We start from the raw sequence: 18,455 nt of genomic DNA, 5'->3' as shown, positions 1-18,455 counted from the left end.
GTTAGCCTCCTCCAGCCGTTTGATGATACAGGCAGGCAGTTTTTCCATCCGGGCCTGTCTCCGGCTGGCTGGGATGAACTGCTCCAGCTTCCCCTTGCATCTAGGGTCTAAAAGGGTGGCCAACCAGAAATCGTCACTCTCCTTCAGTTTCCTGATCCGGGGGTCCCTCCTAAGGCAGCGCAGCATGTGGGCAGCCATAGGGAAGAGGACAGCCCGCTGTGCCTCCTCATGGCTGCCAGGGACCATGACATCCTGGTCCTCAAGCTGCTTATCATGATGGTCCCTGTTGCTGCTGCCCCACCCCCGGACTAACGGTGCCCCCAACACCGTCTCTCCCTCCTGACCAGGCGCAGACTCCTGGACGTCGTGAATTTCTTCCTCCTCCTCCACGTCGTCCTGGGCCTGGTCCTGGTGGAGCAAGGCCGCCTCATCTTGCTCCACCAAGGCACTCTCCCCAGCCTCGAGCAGGCGATCTAGTGTCCTGTCCATCAGGAACACTAAGGGGAGCACGTCATTGAGGCCGACATGCTCCCCGCTGACCATCTTGGTCGCCTGCTCAAATGGGGCCAACACGTGGCAGACCTGCTATATCTGCCCCCACTCCGCATTAGTGATGTATGGGAGTGGGTTGGTTGGCCCTGGAGTGCCTAGGTCAAGCAGGTATTCCCTCACCGCCCTTCTCTGCTCCCACAACCTCTCCAGCATGTGGAGGGTGGAGTTCCACCGCGTCACGCTGTCGACAATCAGCCTGTGAGGGGGCAGGCTGTTGTCCCGCTGCAGTCTGGACAGGGACGCGGAGGCAGTTGGGGAGCGTCGGAAGTGGCTGGCAATCAGACGGACACGTTGCACAATGTCACTCAACCCTGGAAATGTACGTAGTTATTTCTGGACAACCAGGTTGAGGACATGTGCCATGCAGGGGACGTGTGTCAGACTGGCAGCATGGAGGGCGGCAGAGGAGGAGGACCTGGAGGAAGGTGCAGTGGAGGCAGAGGTATGGCTGCCGGTACCAGTACCTCTAGGAGAGGGAGTGGTGGAGTGGGACTGAATTTGAGTCTGCGGTTGCTGCTGATGCTGAACAGTGGCAGGAGGTGCTGTCCTCTGCACACTGGTGGTGGCGCTGCTGCTATGACCACCACGCATCTCTTCCCACTCCCGCCAGTGATTGACTCTAAGGTGCTGGGTCAGGGCAGTGGTACCCAGCCGAGCCAAACACTTCCCTCTCCTCACCCTGGCATGGCATAGCTGACAGATGCCAATTGTGACATCATCTGCTGCCAGGGTGAAATAGGCCCAAACAGGCGACTTCCGCCCAAACCTCTGGTCAGATGGGGCGGATGATACCCGCGCCTGTTCTGGCTCGGTGCGCACAGTAGGAGCTGGCTGCTGCTGCCTGCCGCTCTTACCAGTGGAGCCCCTGACACTGGGCTCCCTGGTGACCTGGCGCACCAATTGCCTCGCCTGCCTACCTTCGTCAGTGCTGCTGTCACGTGACAAAGGAGGTGGCACACACTCTGTGTCACCCTCCTCCTCAGACTCAAGGCCCCCATGTGATGGACCGAGAGGACCAGCTAACGTGGAGCCCCTGCCATGGCTCTACTGTCTCCTCACTGACACCTGAGTCTGACTAGGTGCGGGAGTAGTGTGGCTTACCCCACCCGCACCCGTTGGAAGGGATGTCACTAGGGTACTCACAGGAGGTACCCCATCCTCCTCCTCTATCCCTTCCATAAGGTCCTGACAATCGGGTGGACTAAATTCAAGTTCACCCTCCTGCATTAAGTCCCCCGAGATGTCCCTCTCACTGTCTCTAAACAGGAGCAGGGTAGCATCTTGGGGACTGGGGGGTGGTGAAGCAGGAGGAGGAGTTGCCCCACCGCTGCTGATGCTGCTGCTCCTGCTGCGAGCCTGGGCGGATGAATCGGTGGCGCTGGATTGTGCCACATATGCCACAATTGCATCCGCCTCATCAGAACCAATTGGGCAGCTGCCACGCCCAAAAAAATCTGGGATCAGGCGTGCTCCACTGACTGCTGGCTGCTGTCCAGCAGCGTTCCTTCTCCTGCCCCTACTGCTCTGGCCGCGTGCCTCGCCTTTGTGGCTCATTTTATGAAGAACCAACAAAAAATTAAATATATATAAATATACGGAATAAACTTTATTGGGGCGGTGACAAAAAAAAACAAGTGATATTAAATAACTAAAATAATAAATTAAAAGTTATAGAAACCAAAAAGAAATTAAAGACTAATTAATTATTAATATTTTTTTTTTTTTATTATTATTTTGCACTAGTAACTAAAATTAAACTAACTACAAAGACACGGACTGAGATAAAACGAAGACAAGTAACACAAACTTTTTTTTTGCTTTTTTGTTTTTTTTTTAAACTAACTACAAAGACACGGACTAAGACAAAACAAAGACAAGTAACAGTAAAACTTTTTTTTTGCTTTTTTTTTTTTTTAAACTAACTACAAAGACACGGACTAAGACAAAACGAAGAAAAGTAACACTAAAACTTTTTTTTTGCTTTTATTTTTTTTTTTACCTAACTACAAAGACACGGACTAAGACAAAACGAAGACAAGTGACATTAAAACTTTTTTTTGCTTTTTTTTTTTTTACCTAATTACAAAGACACGGACTAAGACAAAACGAAGAGAAGTAACACTAAAACTTTTTTTTTTCCTTCTCCTAACTATCTACAACGGCACAACGACAAATACGGACGGACTAGGACAAAATGAACAAACTCGGAACAGACAATAAAGACTGCAAATTTACACAGAAGAACACTAAACTAAAACCCTACACTAAGCTATTATATCCAAAGTTAACCTAAACCCTAACTATAACTGTAAATAATAAAGTTGATCCTACACTAAACCCTAACTATAACTGTAAATAATAAAGTTGATCCTACACTAAACCCTAAGAACTAAGCTAATTGATCCTGAAAGTACTATCTAATCAATTCAAACTAACTAGTCCCTACTCTACACTGAACTTTATATAATAAACTGAGCCCTAACACTGCCTAAACTAACTTTATGACCTACCCTGCACCCTACAAACTATATAATTATTCACTTCCCTAATCCCTATCTATCTATCTAATAAACTGTAATTTCGATTAATGCACAATTCACAGACTGACAAATGCTCTTGCTCCTCTCACTCCAACAACTAAACCCACAAAATGGCAACCGGGCGGTGTCTTTATTTATATAGTGAAGGGGCAGGCTACTAACCGATTGGTCGCTATGGATGTTGCTAAGGTGTGACAGGCCATTCCCATTGGCTATTCAAGCTAGGAGAAGGGAGGGTTCACGATTCTGCTCTGTCATTTCGGAAAAAAAAATACGATTTTATCACGCTATACTCGATATGGGAAGACAAAATCGCCTTACTCGATAATTACGTAGTTGTCATTATCGCGTAATGCGATTGTAACTATATGATGGTGTTAAGCTAACTTTTGGGGAGCATTAAACATACAAAGATAAATTGCCTTACTCGATAATTACGTAGATGTCATTATCGAGTAAAACGATTGTAACTTAAATTGAGGAAGATGTAGAATATTTCGCCATAGTAATGTAAACCAGGTGCAAGTAGAAATAGTAATGCGATTAATTCAAGTTATAATAATCGAATTTTGAATAGCACTGCTATAGTCCATATTAGGCTAGAATTAACGAATAAGGAATATAGCAGTGCTAAGTTAAAATCGAAATGCGATTATTATAACTTTAAATAATCGAATTGCTATTTCAACTTGAACCTGGTTTACTATGGTTGGCTTGGTAGAATTAGCGAATATGACGAATGTATTCGTCATATTCCTCAAAACGAAGATAACGAAGTATTCTACATCTTCGGTTTAGCTACCTATTCGTCAACTTCGCTAATTCTAGTAATCAAATAGGAAGGTTGACTAAAGAGACAGCTGCGTTTAATTCGCTATGCGATTATGTATATTACTTAGCTTTTTTAAAAAAAAATTGAATAGTTAAATACTTGATTATTATAATGATTCTATTTATAAAAAATAAATAAAAGCAAAGTAACATAATCGCATAGCGAATTAAACTTAGCTGTCTCTATAGTCAACTTTCCTATTTGATTGCTAGAATTAGCGAAGTTGACGAATAAGGAGCTAAAACGAAGATGTAGAATAATTCGTTATCTTCGTTTTGAGGAATATGACGAATACATTCGTCATATTCGTCATCTTTGCTAATTCTAGATATCAAACCAATAGGAAAGTAGCCTTAAGTTAAAATCGCAATCGCGATTAGTTAAATCGCATAATAATCGCGATAACTAGAATAATGACAAACATTCGATTTCGACGAATATTAAACGAATATTCTATCGAATATTCGCAAATTTCGTCAAAATCGAATATGGCACCTGCCGCTCATCCCTAGTCTATCTCTGTTTACCCTTTAATAAAACGGGGAGGCATTGTCAAGCTTATGCTTGGCACCTTGGCTCCTGGGAGCATATGAGTCTCCTATACTGATTCTAACTTCACGTCTTGTCGTTCCAATTTTCTGTATTCTGTGAGCTGGTTACATGCGAAGCAAATAGCTATGTCTTTTTTTCATTGTGAAATACAATAGCTTGCACCTCGATAGAAATCTAATCGCAATGGAGTATTGTGTAAAAACAAGCAATTTAACGAAAGTAAGAGAACACAAGAATTCAAAAAGATAGGTCCCACCGAGATTTGAACTCGGATTGCTGGATTCAGAGTCCAGAGTGCTAACCATTACACCATGGAACCCTCCACAAGAGCTTGTTGATGATGGCTATCCACAGCTTGTCAAATTGAACGTTGTTAGGGCCTACTTAGAGGAGACCGAAAAAAAATTCTATTTACTCTTAGCACATAGGCTAATGTACTAGAATACAATTCAATCCAGTGACTCAAGTTGACATCTCCTCTAATTGGAGAAGTTAACTTTCCATCGTTTCTTCTTCATCAGGCCCAGGCTGCCATGATAACTTCTCCTGACCATGACAAATCTCTGCAGAGTTTGCGGAGTAGACATCTTTAGCACCTTGCTTTTCCAGCTCCCTATTTTACTATTCTACACCCTCTCCTCACACTTCAGACCCTGCCTCCCCTTTAAAAGTACTTTCCACTCCTTTACCTATCACCATGCCTGTAGCTGCCCCAGATGCCCACATTCCTGTACTTGCTATGTTGTAAAGTACTCCCCCAAATACTGTACTCCACTCCAGAAATAATAGTGTCTTAACTATAGTTACTCCAAAAGTAATAGTTTTATACAGTGCCCCAGAAGGTTTTCCACACATGAATCTTTCCATTGTGTGCCCTACACAGTAATTTTGTCCCCTTAGTGGCATGAAGACAGTACTAGTGTCCTCTAAATGCCTCCACATAGGTGTCTAGGAAAACTTGAGTGCCTTTCCCTGTAAAGCTTTAAACGAGCCCCAATTAGCTACGTAAACACTAATTGGTATTATGGCTGGTTCTATGTATGTACTATTGCTAATGCTATGTATGTTCCATACTGGGACTGTTAGCGCTTTTATTTTTATACAATTGGTAACTAGGAGATTCCTTCCAACAAATTGGCTACTCTTACTGGGTAGACGTAAATTATGTAGCCTAAACCAAGCCCCCTCCGCCTTAACTTCCTGGCTCAGCTGCACTAGAATCAGAGGGGGAGAAAACATGGCTGCAGCCCAAGAAAAGAATATAGCGATTTTCTATTTAATTTGTCATGGTCTACAGTTGTGATATAAGATAAAAGAAGAAAATAAAAAAAGGAGATTATGTTAGGTTTTGTTGGTTGTTATTTTTTGGGTTTGGAGTCTGTGCTAAGTGTTACTTTAATTGATTAGTAAATTGAGACCTGGTGCAAGACCTCCTTTACCTTCTGTCACTTATCGTAGGAAGATTAACTGAGGCTCTTGGTACAACTTACGAAAGTAATATTTATGTGGCTTTCATTTTAAAGTTTGTCCAATCTCTAGATATTGACTGTCCAATGCAAAAAACGGTGTGGTCTTGCACAAGGAAAGGGGTTTTTGCTCCTTGAAGGCTAGTGTCTGTATAGGGGTAGGGTGATTGTCCACTCACCAATCAGCATGCTAGAAGCAAGCATGACAGCATCTTTGGAACAAATGTGCTGTGATGGCTGAGTGGTTAAGGCGTTGTACTTGAATTTCAATGGGGTTTTCCCTGCACAGGTTCAAATCCTGTTCACAGCGTTGTCTATATCTGTTTACCCTTTAATAAAACGGGGAGGCATTGTCAAGCTTATGCTTGGCACTTTGGCTCCTGGGAGCATATGAGTCTCCTATAGTGATTCTAACTTCACGTCTTGTCGTTCCAATTTTCTGTATTCTGTGAGCTGGTTACATGCGAAGCAAATAGCTATGTCTTTTTTTCATTGTGAAATACAATAGCTTGCACCTCGATAGAAATCTAATCGCAATGAAGAGTGGAGTATTGTGTAAAAACAAGCAATTTAACGAAAGTAAGAGAACACAAGAATTCAAAAAGATAAATCCTACCACGATTTGAACTTGGATCGCTGGATTCAGAGTACAGAGTGCTAACCATTACACCATGGAACCCTCCACAAGAAATTTTTGATGATGGCTATCCACAGCTTGTCAAATTGAACGTTGTTAGGGCCTACTTAGAGGAAACCGAAAAAAAATTCTATTTACTCTTAGCACATAGGCTAATGTACTAGAATACAATTCAATCCAGTGACTCAAGTTGACATCTCCTCTAATTGGAGAAGTTAACTTTCCATCTTTTCTTCTTCATCAGGCCCAGGCTGCCATGATAACTTCTCCTGACCATGACAAATCTCTGCAGAGTTTGTGGAGTAGACATCTTTAGCACCTTACTTTTCTAGCTCCCTCTTTTACTATTCTACACCCTCTCCTCACACTTCAGACCCTGCCTCCCCTTTAAAAGTACTTTCCACTCCTTTACCTATCACCATGCCTGTAGCTGCCCCAGATGCCCACATTCCTGTACTTGCTATGTTGTAAAGTACTCCCCAAATACTGTACTCCACTCCAGAAATAATAGTGTCTTAACTATAGTTACTCCAAAAGTAATAGTTTTATACAGTGCCCCAGAAGGTTTTCCACACATGAATCTTTCCATTGTGTGCCCTACACAGTAATTTTGTCCCCTTAGTGGCATGAAGACAGTAATAGTTTCCTCTAAATGCCTCCACATAGGTGTCTAGGAAAACTTGAGTGCCTTTTCCTGTAAAGCTTTAAACGAGCCCCAATTAGTTACGTAAACACTAATTGGTATTATGGCTGGTTCTATGTATGTACTATTGCTAATGCTATGTATGTTCCATAGCTGGGACTGTTAGCGCTTTTATTTTATACAATTGGTAACTAGGAGATTCCTTTCAACAAATTGGCTACTCTTACTGGGTAGACGTAAATTATGTAGCCTAAACCAAGCCACCTCCGCCTTAACTTTCTGGCTCAGCTGCACTAGAATCAGAGGGGGAGAAAACATGGCTGCAGCCCAAGAAAAGAATATAGCGATTTTCTATTTAATTTGTCATGGTCTACAGTTGTGATATAAGATAAAAGAAGAAAATAAAAAAAGGAGATTATGTTAGGTTTTGTTGGTTGTTCTTTTTTGGGTTTGGAGTCTGTGCTAAGTGTTACTTTAATTGATTAGTAAATTGAGACCTGGTGCAAGACCTCCTTTACCTTCTGTCACTTATCTTAGGAAGATTAACTGAGGCTCTTGGTACAACTTACGAAAGTAATATTTATGTGGCTTTTATTTTAAAGTTTGTCCAATCTCTAGATATGGACTGTCCAATGCAAAAAACGGTGTGGTCTTGCACAAGGAAAGGGTTTTTTGCTCCTTGAAGGCTAGTGTCTGTATAGGGGTAGGGTGATTGTCCACTCACCAATCAGCATGCTAGATGCAAGCATGACAGCATCTTTGGAACAAATTTGCTGTGATGGCCGAGTGGTTAAGGCGTTGTACTTGAAATGCAATGGGGTTTCCCTGCACAGTTTCAAATCCTGTTCACAGCGTTGTCTATCTCTGTTTACGCTTTAATAAAACGGGGAGGCATTGTCAAGCTTATTCTTGGCACCTTGGCTCCTGGGAGCATATGAGTCTCCTATAGTGATTCTAACTTCACGTCTTGTCGTTCCAATTTTCTGTATTCTGTGAGCTGGTTACATGCGAAGCAAATAGCTATGTCTTTTTTTCATTGTGAAATACAATAGCTTGCACCTCGATAGAAATCTAATCGCAATGAAGAGTGGAGTATTGTGTAAAAACAAGCAATTTAACGAAAGTAAGAGAACACAAGAATTCAAAAAGATAAATCCTACAACGATTTGAACTCGGATCGCTGGATTCAGAGTCCAGAGTGCTAACTATTACACCATGGAACACTCCACAAGAACTTGTTGATGATGGCTATCCGCAGCTTGTCAAATTGAACGTTGTTAGGGTCTACTTAGAGGAGACCGAAAAAAAATTCTATTTACTCTTAGCACATAGGCTAATGTACTAGAATACAATTCAATCCAGTGACTCAAGTTGACATCTCCTCTAATTGGAGAAGTTAACTTTCCATCTTTTCTTCTTCATCAGACCCAGGCTGCCATGATAACTTCTCCTGACCATGACAAATCTCTGCAGAGTTTGTGGAGTAGACATCTTTAGCACCTTGCTTTTCCAGCTCCCTCTTTTACTATTCTAAACCCTCTCCTCACACTTCAGACCCTGCCTCCCCTTTAAAAGTACTTTCCACTCCTTTACCTATCACCATGCCTGTAGCTGCCCCAGATGCCCACATTCCTGTACTTGCTATGTTGTAAAGTACTCCCCCAAATACTGTACTCCACTCTAGAAATAATAGTGTCTTTACTATAGTTACTCCAAAAGTAATAGTTTTATACAGTGCCCCAGAAGGTTTTCCACACATGAATCTTTCCATTGTGTGCCCTACACAGTAATTTTGGCCCCTTAGTGGCATGAAGACAGTAATAGTGTCCTCTAAATGCCTCCACGTAGGTGTCTAGGAAAACTTGAGTTCCTTTCCCTGTAAAGCTTTAAACGAGACCCAATTAGCTATGTAAACACTAATTGGTATTATGGCTGGTTCTATGTATGTACTATTGCTAATGCTATGTATGTTCCATAGCTGGGACTGTTAGCGCTTTTATTTTATACAATTGGTAACTAGGAAATTCCTTCAAACAAATTGGCTACTCTTACTGGGTAGACGTAAATTATGTAGCCTAAACCAAGCCCTTTCCGCCTTAACTTCCTGGCTTAGCTGCACTAGAATCAGAGGGGGAGAAAACATGGCTGCAGCCCAAGAAAAGAATATATATCGATTTTCTATTTAATTTGTCATGGTCTACATTTGTGATATAAGATAAAAATAAGGAGATTACGTTATGTTTTGTTAGTTGTTCTTTTTTGGGTTTGGAGTCTGTGTAGACTATTACTTTAACCACTTAAGGACCATAGGTTTATACCCCCCCTAGTGACCAGGCCCTTTTTTACAAATCGGCACTTCACAACTTTAACGGTTTATTGCTCGGTCATGCAACTTGGCACCCAAATTAATTTTACCTCCTTTCCTTCTCACAAATACAGCTTTCTTTTGTTGGTATTTGATTGCTGCTGAGATTTTTCGGTTTTCTGATATTAATCAAAATAGACTGCAATTTTCAAAAAAAAAGTGTATTTTTAACTTTTTCTGGTTAAATTGTTCAAATATAATTACATTTCTATACAAGTTTGTGTCAGAATTTATTGTGCTACATGTCTTTGATAAAAACAAATTCCATAAGTGTATATTTATTGGTTTGCGCAAAAGTTGTAGCATTTACAAACTATGGTATAAAAATGTGAATTTCCGCATTTTGAAGCAGCTCTGACTTTCTGAGCACCTGTCATGTTTCTTGAGGTGATAGAATGCCGGGATAGTATAAATACCCTCCAAATGACCCCGTTTTAGAAAGAAGACACCCAAAGTATTCACGGAGGGGCATGGTGAGTTTATGTACGATTTAATTTTTTTTCACAAGTTAGCGGAAAATGACACTTTCTGAGGAAAAAAATATATTAATAAACTTTCAATTTCTGCTAACTTCTGGCAAAAAAAATAAAAATCTCCCACGGACTCACTATGCCCCTCAGTGAATAGCTTAGGGTGTCTTCTTTTCGAAATGGGGTCATTGGTGGGGTGTGTCTACTGTTGTGGCATTTTGGGCGGGGCTAAATTGTGAGCAACTGTCACCGCCAGCTCTGTGAGAAGGTCTGTTAGACGTTCTTCGCTACCTCTTGCATGACGTTCTTTGTTTTGGTCTCACTTTGTCATCTCCTTTCCTTCTCCCAGCTGTCATCTATTTACACTAATTGTCTCTCTTTATATTCCCTCCCATACTGCCTCACTTTGCGGTTTATACTTCTTCCTGGATGAGCTGTTCACTGCTGGATGCTGCTTCTCCTGATTCCTCAGATAAGTCTGTTTCCTTTATTTGTGTTTCCTTGCTGGCTTGATTGTAGGTGACCCTGACTCCGTCCGTATTAAGTGCAGGGAGCCGGTGGTAGTGTCCCCTCACTATTATAGGGTTTTCAGGTGTCACATAGTATAAGGTACGTGGGCATGCAATCGTCTACCATAAAGACCTTTGCATGGGCATAGCAGTCAGGGAGAGCTCTAGGGGTTTTATAGGGCTCACCCATATGCTCCTTAGTTGGGGATCAAGCCAGTCGGATGTTTATTTATAAGTTCCAGCTTTCTGCAACAACATCTGTGACAGCAACCCTATAAAGCCTAAAGGTACTCGTTGGACTTTCGGCCCCTTTATGCACCTAGGCTGCAAAAAAGTGTCACATGTGGTACCACTGTACTCAGAAGAAGTAGGGAAATGTGTTTTGGCATTTATTCTTACATATACCCATGCTGGGTGAGAGAAATATCTCTGTAAATTGACAACTTTGTATAATTTTTTTTTTTAAGTTGCCATTTACAGAGATATTTCTCACACACAATATGGATATATGTAAAAATACACCCCAAAACACATTGCCCTACTTCTCCTGAGTACGGCGATACCACATGAGTGACACTCTTTTGCAGCCAAGATGCACAAAGGGGCCGAAAGTCCAACGAGTACCTTTTAGGAGGGCATTTTTAGGCATTTGGATTCCAGACTTCTTCTCACGCTTTAGGGCCCCTAAAATGCCAGGGCAGTATAAATACCCCACATATGACCCCATTTTGGAAAGAAGACACCCCAAGGTATTTCGTGAGGGGCATGGCGAGTTCATAGAAGATTTTTTTTTTTTGGCACAAGTTAGCGGAAATTGATTTTGTTTTTGTTTTTTCTCACAAAGTCTCCCTTTCCGCTAACTTGTGACAAAAAGTTCAATCTTTCATGGACTCAATATGCCCCTTGGGATGTCTTCTTTCCAAAATGGGTTCATTTGTGGGGTGTTTGTACTGCCCTGGCATTTGAGGGTCTCCGCAATCATTACATGTATGGAGTTTTCTGCATTAGGAGTTTCTGCTATTCTCCTTAGGCCTCATGCACACGACCGTTGTTTGGGTCCGCATCCGAGCCGCCGTTTTGGCGGCTCGAATGCGGACCCATTCATTTCAATGGGGCCGCAAAAGATGCGGACAGCACTCCGTGTGCTGTCCGCATCCGTGGCTCTGTTCCGCGGCCCCGCTAAAAAAATATAACATGTCCTATTCTTGTCCGCGCTTTGCGGACAAGAATAGGCATTTATATTGCTGGCGCCTGTTCCGTTCCGCAAAAAACGGCACGGTCGTGTGCATGAGGCCTTATATTGACATACGGGTAATGAGAATTTTTTTTTCCGTTCAGCCTCCGGGCTGAAAGAAAAAATGAACGGCACAGATTTCTTCATTCGCATCGATCAATGTGGATGAAAAAATCTCTGCCAAAAAATGTGCAAAAAATAAATAAAGAGGGAAAGGACATAGGAGTGCTTGCAAAGTAAAGCTGCGATCGCTAATTGTAACGGACCGTTTCAGCAGACAAGGGGTTAAAATCCGTTTAGGCGATATGCCCCTTTCTGAGAGACAGGCACAGCTACTGCAGAACACCAAACTCTCGAACTGGATACAAAATAGCGCTCCAAACTGGAACCTCACGAATAGCTGCTAGCAGACGAACAGGAATCAGCTTACACTCCTGGCAATCAGTCTCTAACAGCATACAGTGGATCCCCCCAATAACGAGACAAGGCTCCGTGTTGAGGGTCAAGCAGTGGTCTGACTGTACTTCAAGTACAGCCTCTTTTATTCACAAAAAACAAACATAGTACTGCCCACAGGGTTTTGAAATACAACCAATCAGTATATTACAACACATACAATGTAAGTACAGCAACCAATCGTTCACGCCCCCAGAGGACCAGAAAGGAGACTGCGACACAGGACAGATACAACATATCCCCACAATGCATCATGGTTTCCTCCTCTCTGTCCCGGAGACAACCGAGGAGCAATCCAATTATCTCTCAGGACAAAGGGAAATCGCCAATACACATGTAGGGACAAAAGAACAGACATCACCATTTTAAACACACAATGGCACAATGGGACAATAGAAACACACCCAGCATATTCCTCCCAAGCTGACAAGTTACACTTATTATAAATTGTTACAACTTTGTGAGTTTACATTGTCCATACATATAACTTACATCAATTTAAACAGTATAACTTGGGGACAAACCTATCCAAAATTCACTTGAATAGGTTCAGGGGTTTAAAAGTTAGTATGGGCCATAATCCTGAGGCAAGAGGCTTTTAACCCCTTAAGGACCGGGCTCATTTTCACCTTAAGGACCAGGCCATTTTTTGCAAATCTGACCAGTGTCACTTTAAGTGCTCATAACTTTAAAACGCTTTGACTTATCCAGGCCATTCTGAGATTGTTTTTTCGTCACATATTGTACTTCATGACACTGGTAAAATGAAGTCAAAAAAATTATTTTTTTTGCACAAAAAAATACCTAATTTACCAAAAATTTGAAAAAAATTAGCAAATTTCAAAGTTTCAGTTTCTCTACTTCTGTAATACATAGTAATACCCCAAAAAATTGTGATGACTTTACATTCCCCATATGTCTACTTCATGTTTGAATTGTTTTGGGAATGATATTTTATTTTTTGGGGATGTTATAAGGCTTAGAAGTTTAGAAGCAAATCTTGAAATTTTTCAGAAATTTACAAAAACTCAATTTTTAGCGACCAGTTCAGGTCTGAAGTCACTTTGCGAGGCTTACATAATAGAAACCACCCAAAAATGACCCCATCTAAGAAACTACACCCCTCAAGGTATTCAAAACTGATTTTGCATACATTGTTAACCCTTTAGGTGTTGCACAAGAGTTATTGGCAAATGGGGAGGAAATTTGAGAATTTCATATTTTTGTCAAATTTTTCATTTTAACCCATTTTTTCCACTAACAAAGCAAGGGTTAACAGCCAAACAAGATTGTATCTTTATTTCCCTGACTCTGCCGTTTACAGAAACACCCAATATGTGACCGTAAACTACTGTACGGCCACACAGCGGGGCGTAGAGTGAAAGGTGCGCCGTTTGGTTTTTGGAAGGCTGATTTTTATGGACTGGTTTTTTGACACCATGTCCCATTTGAAGCCCCCTGATGCAACCCTAGAGGAGAAACTCCCTAAAAGTGACCCCATCTAAGAAACTACACCCCTCAAGGTATTCAAAACTGATTTTACATACGTCGTTAACCCTTTAGGTGTTGCACAAGAGTTATTGGCAAATGGGGATGAAATTTGAGAATTTCATTTTTTTGCCTAATTTTCAATTTTAACCCATTTTTTCCACTAACAAAGCAAGGGTTAACAGCCAAACAAGATTGTATCTTTATTGCCCTGACTCTGCCGTTTACAGAAACACCCCATATGTGGCCGTAAACTACTGTACGGGCACACAGTAGGGCGTAGAGTGAAAGGTGCGCGGTTTGGTTTTTGGAAGCCAGATTTTGCTGGACTGGTTTTTTGACACCATGTCCCATTTGAAGCCCCCCTGATGCACCCCTAGATTAGAAATTCCATAAAAGTGACCCCATCTAAGAAACTACACCCCTCAAGCTATTCAAAACTGATTTTACAAACTTTGTTAACCCTTTAGGTGTTGCACAAGATTTAATGGAAAATAGAGACACAATTTCAAAATTTCACATTTTTGGCAGATTTTCCATTTTAATATTTTTTTTCCAGTTACAAAGCAAGGGTTAACAGCCAAACAAAACTCAATATTTATGGCCCTTATTCTGTAGTTTACAGAAACACCCCATATGTGGTCGTAAACTGCTGTACGGGCACACGGCAGGGCGCAGAAGGAAAGGAATTCCATACGGTTTTTGGAAGGCAGGTTTTGCTGGACTGTTTTTTTTGACACCATGTCCCATTTGAAGCCCCCCTGATGCACCCCTAGAGTAAAAACTCCAAAAAAGTGACTCCATTTTAGAAACTACGGGATAGGGTGGCAGTATTGTTGGTACTAGTTCAGGGTACATATGATTTTTGGTTGCTCTATATTACACTTTTTGTGCAGCAAGGTAACAAGAAATAGCTTTTTTGGCACGTTTTTTTTTTTTGTTATTTACAACATTCATCTGACAGGTTAGATCATGGGGTAATTTTATAGAGCAGGTTGTCACGGACGCGGAGATACCTAATATGTATACAATTTTTTTTATTTATGTAAGTTTTATACAATAACTTCATTTTTAAAACCAAAAAAATGTTTTAGTGTCTCCATATTCTAAGAGCCATAGTTTTTTCAGTTTTTGGGCGATTATCTTGAGTAGGGTCTCATTTTTTGCGGGATGAGATGACGGTTTGGTTGGCACTATTTTGGGGTGCATATGACTTTTTGATCGCTTGCTATTACACTTTTTGTGACGTAAGATGGCAAAAAATGGCTTTTTTTACACTGTTTTTATTTTTATTTTTTTACGGTGGTCATCTGAGGGGTTAGGTCATGTGATATTTTTATAGAGCCGGTCGATACGGACGCGGCGATACCTAATATGTATACTTTTTTTTTATTTATGTAAGTTTTACAGAATGAGTTCATTTTTGAAAAAAAAAAAATCATGTTTTAGTGTCTCCATAGTCTAAGAGCCATAGTTTTTTCAGCTTTTGGGCGATTATCTTGAGTAGGGTCTCATTTTTTGCGGGATGAGATGACGGTTTGATTGGTACTATTTTGGCGTACATGCGACTTTTTTGATCACTTTTATTACCTTTTTTGGGAAGTAAGGTGGGCAAAATTTCAATTTTCTCATAGTTTTTATTTTTTTATTTTTATGGCGTTCACCGTGCGGGGAAAGTAACATGACCATTTTATAGATCAGGTCGTTACAGACGCGGCGATACCTAATATGTGTAGTTTATTTTATTTTTTTAATTTTTATTCAGTGATAAATGTTTTTTTTTTTATCTTAACTTTTTTCACTTTTTTTTACATTTTTGTGACCCAGACCCACTTGGTTCTTGAAGATCCAGTGGGTCTGGTGTCTGTATAATACAGTACAGAACAATATATATTGTTCTGTACTGTATTTTACTTACACTGAACAGATCTGTGCTTTTAGCATAGATCTGTTCAGCACCATGGACAGCAGGACGCCTGAGCAGGCGTCCTGTTGCCATGGGAACCTTCCCCGTCTGCTCAGAACTTCGCAGACGGGGAAGGGTAAGCACGGGGCTGAGGGGGGCTCTCTGGGGGCTCTCTCCCTCTCCATCGGGGGGCTGCAAAGCCACAGCAGCCCCCCGATGGAGAGGGAGGGAGCTCCCTGACCGATGACAGTTAACTTTTTCCATACAGCGGTCCGTACGGACCGCGGTATGGAAAGGGTTAAACGGCTGACATCTTCACAGATGTCAGCCGTTTATACCAGGGTGCCAGCAATGTGCTGGCACCCTGGTACAACCACTAGAAGCCAACGATCGTTCATGGGGAGGCGGGCGGGGGATCGCGATCCTGCCTGCCGCACCGCCCGCCTCCGGCAACGCCCCCACCGCCTGCGACACCCCCCCCCGCACCACCCTCCGGCATAAAATCGTGCAGGGGTGCAGGGGGGGGGTGAAAAATATTTATTTTAGCCACTCTAAAGTTTCTGATCCCCGCGGTCAGGGACCGCGGCGATCAGAAACTGCAAAAAGCGCAGCAAACCGCAGGTCTGAATTGACCTGCGGTTTGCTGCGATCGCCGATACGGGGGGGGTCAAATGACCCCCCCCTGCATTGTTACGGGATGCCGGCTGAATGATTTCAGCCGAAATCCCGTTCCAATTAACCCCTGGGGCGCCGGAATACAGATTTTAAGTCAGGACGTACCGGTACGTCCTGGGTCCTTAAGGACTCGGGAAATAGGGCGTACCGGTACGTCCTAGGTCCTTAAGGGGTTAAACAGGCCTCTCCAAAACCCAGTGGCGAGGTTGGTTTCGCCACACTAATAAAGATCCAAAAAGCTCAAAAGTGATCTTTATAGCGCCGCAACGATTTTACTGTGTTTTTGCAGTGATCAGAAAAAAAAAATCTGTCACTGCGGTGGGGCGTACTGAACGCAAGTGTGCGCACAAGATCAGGCGAAACACTGCGTTTTTTGTAGAGCCTAAGGTGACCCTAATGTACTGATATAGATCTGATTGCGATCAGTCTTGATCACTTACAGATACTATATAGTACTAGTGCTGATTAGCGACAGTGATGACGCTAATCAGCGACTAATCAGTGACTGCGGTGCGGTGGGCGCTAACTACCTAACAAGTAGCTAACTAACTGGCGGTGATAAGGGACCCTTAGGCCCCATTCACATGCCCGCAATTCTGTTCCGCATTTTGCAGAACGGAATTGCGGACCTATTCATTTCTATGGGGACAGACTTTGTCCCGCTCGGATCCGGAATTGTGGATCTGCACTTCCGGGTCCGCACTTCCGTTCCTCAAAAATATAAAACATGTCCTATTCTTGTCCGCAATTGCGGACAAGAAAAGGCATTTTCTATACAGTTCTGGCAATGTGCGGATCCGCAAAATGCGGAAAGCACATTGCCGGTGTCCGTGTATTGCGGATCCGTGGATCCGCAAAACACATTCGGACGTCTAAATGGAGCCTTACAGGGGGGTGATCAATGACAGGGGGGTGATCAGGGAGTCTATATGGGGTGATCAGGGGTTAATAAGGGGTTAATAAGTGACAGGGGGAGGTGTAGTGTAGTGTGGTGCTTGGTGCTACTTACAGAGCTGCCTGTGTCCTCTGGTGGTGGATCCAAGCAAAAGGGACCACCAGAGGAGCAGGTAGCAGGTATATCAGAAGCTGTTAACAAAACAGCGTCTAATATACCTTTCTGATGCGATTTTTTAAACATCTACAGCCTGCCAACGAATGATCAGCGCTGGCAGGCTGTAGTTCAACTTGTTTACTGTGCGATCCTGTGAATGCGCGCGTTCACAGGAAATCTCAGGTCTCATGAGATGACGCCAATAGGCGTCGCTGAGACCTGAGAGTGCTGCCGTCTGGACGCCTATCGGCGTTACAGTGCCGGCAAGCGGTTAATTGATTAGTAGAGTTGAGCGGACACCTGGATGTTCGGGTTCGGCAGGTTCGGCCGAACTTGAAAAAAAAGTTCGGGTTCGGGAACCGAACTTGACCCGAACTTGAACCCGAACCCAAACCCCATTGAAATCAATGGGGACCCGAACTTTTGGCCACTAAAATCGCTCTAAAATAGCCCTGGAAAGGGCTAGAGGGCTGCAAAAGGCAGCAAAATGTGCTTAAGAGCATGGCACATGCTCTGCAAACAAATGTGGATAGGGAAATGTATTTAAAAAACATAAAAGACCTTAAAAAAATAAAAATTAGGAATGATGTAGGATGAAGAGGTTGAGGAGGCGGTGAATGGGTGGATGTGGCTGTGTAGGCTCATGTGGCGGTCTAGGTGGAAGCGGCGGCAAAGGAGGAATAGGTAGCCAACACAAATGTGTGTTATTTTGCATTTTTACATAGGGGAATCCCCCAAAATATTGGGACATATAAAAAAAAAAGAATAAGTGCACTTGAGTACAAGGATGGATGGTTGAGGCTGTTAGAACTGTCTATTCTGCACAAGGTACAGACAAGTCTTGTGGGATCCAGGCCTGGTTTCGTTTTAATGAACGTGAGCTTGTCCACGTTGGCTGTGGACAGGCGGCTGCGTCTGTCTGTAATGACGCCTCCTGCAGTGCTAAATACACGTTCAGAGAGTACACTGGCTGCAGGGCAGGCCAGCACCTCCAAGGCATACAGGGGAAACTCTGGCCATGTGGACAATTTGGAGACCCAGAAGTTGAATAGGGCAGAACCATCAGTTAATACATGTAG

General features: G+C 42.7%; 3 non-coding genes across 3 annotated transcripts; 2 read left to right on the top strand and 1 right to left on the bottom strand.

Moving 5' to 3' along the window:
* Nucleotides 1-4,723: 4,723 nt before the first annotated feature.
* On the bottom strand, nt 4,724-4,795 carry TRNAQ-CUG. Its single transcript has one exon. It is a non-coding gene; the product is annotated as a tRNA-Gln (tRNA).
* Nucleotides 4,796-6,169: 1,374 nt separating this feature from the next.
* On the top strand, nt 6,170-6,252 carry TRNAS-UGA. The gene has a single exon. It is a non-coding gene; the product is annotated as a tRNA-Ser (tRNA).
* A 1,742-nt stretch (nt 6,253-7,994) lies between these two features.
* TRNAS-UGA lies at nt 7,995-8,076 on the top strand. Its single transcript has one exon. It is a non-coding gene; the product is annotated as a tRNA-Ser (tRNA).
* Nucleotides 8,077-18,455: the final 10,379 nt, after the last annotated feature.

The sequence above is a fragment of the Bufo bufo genome, chromosome 1, assembly GCF_905171765.1.
Source record: "Bufo bufo chromosome 1, aBufBuf1.1, whole genome shotgun sequence".
NCBI classification, from domain to species: domain Eukaryota; kingdom Metazoa; phylum Chordata; class Amphibia; order Anura; family Bufonidae; genus Bufo; species Bufo bufo.
Note: the sequence above shows the minus strand (reverse complement) of the source record. Positions and strands in the feature narration are given on the sequence as shown.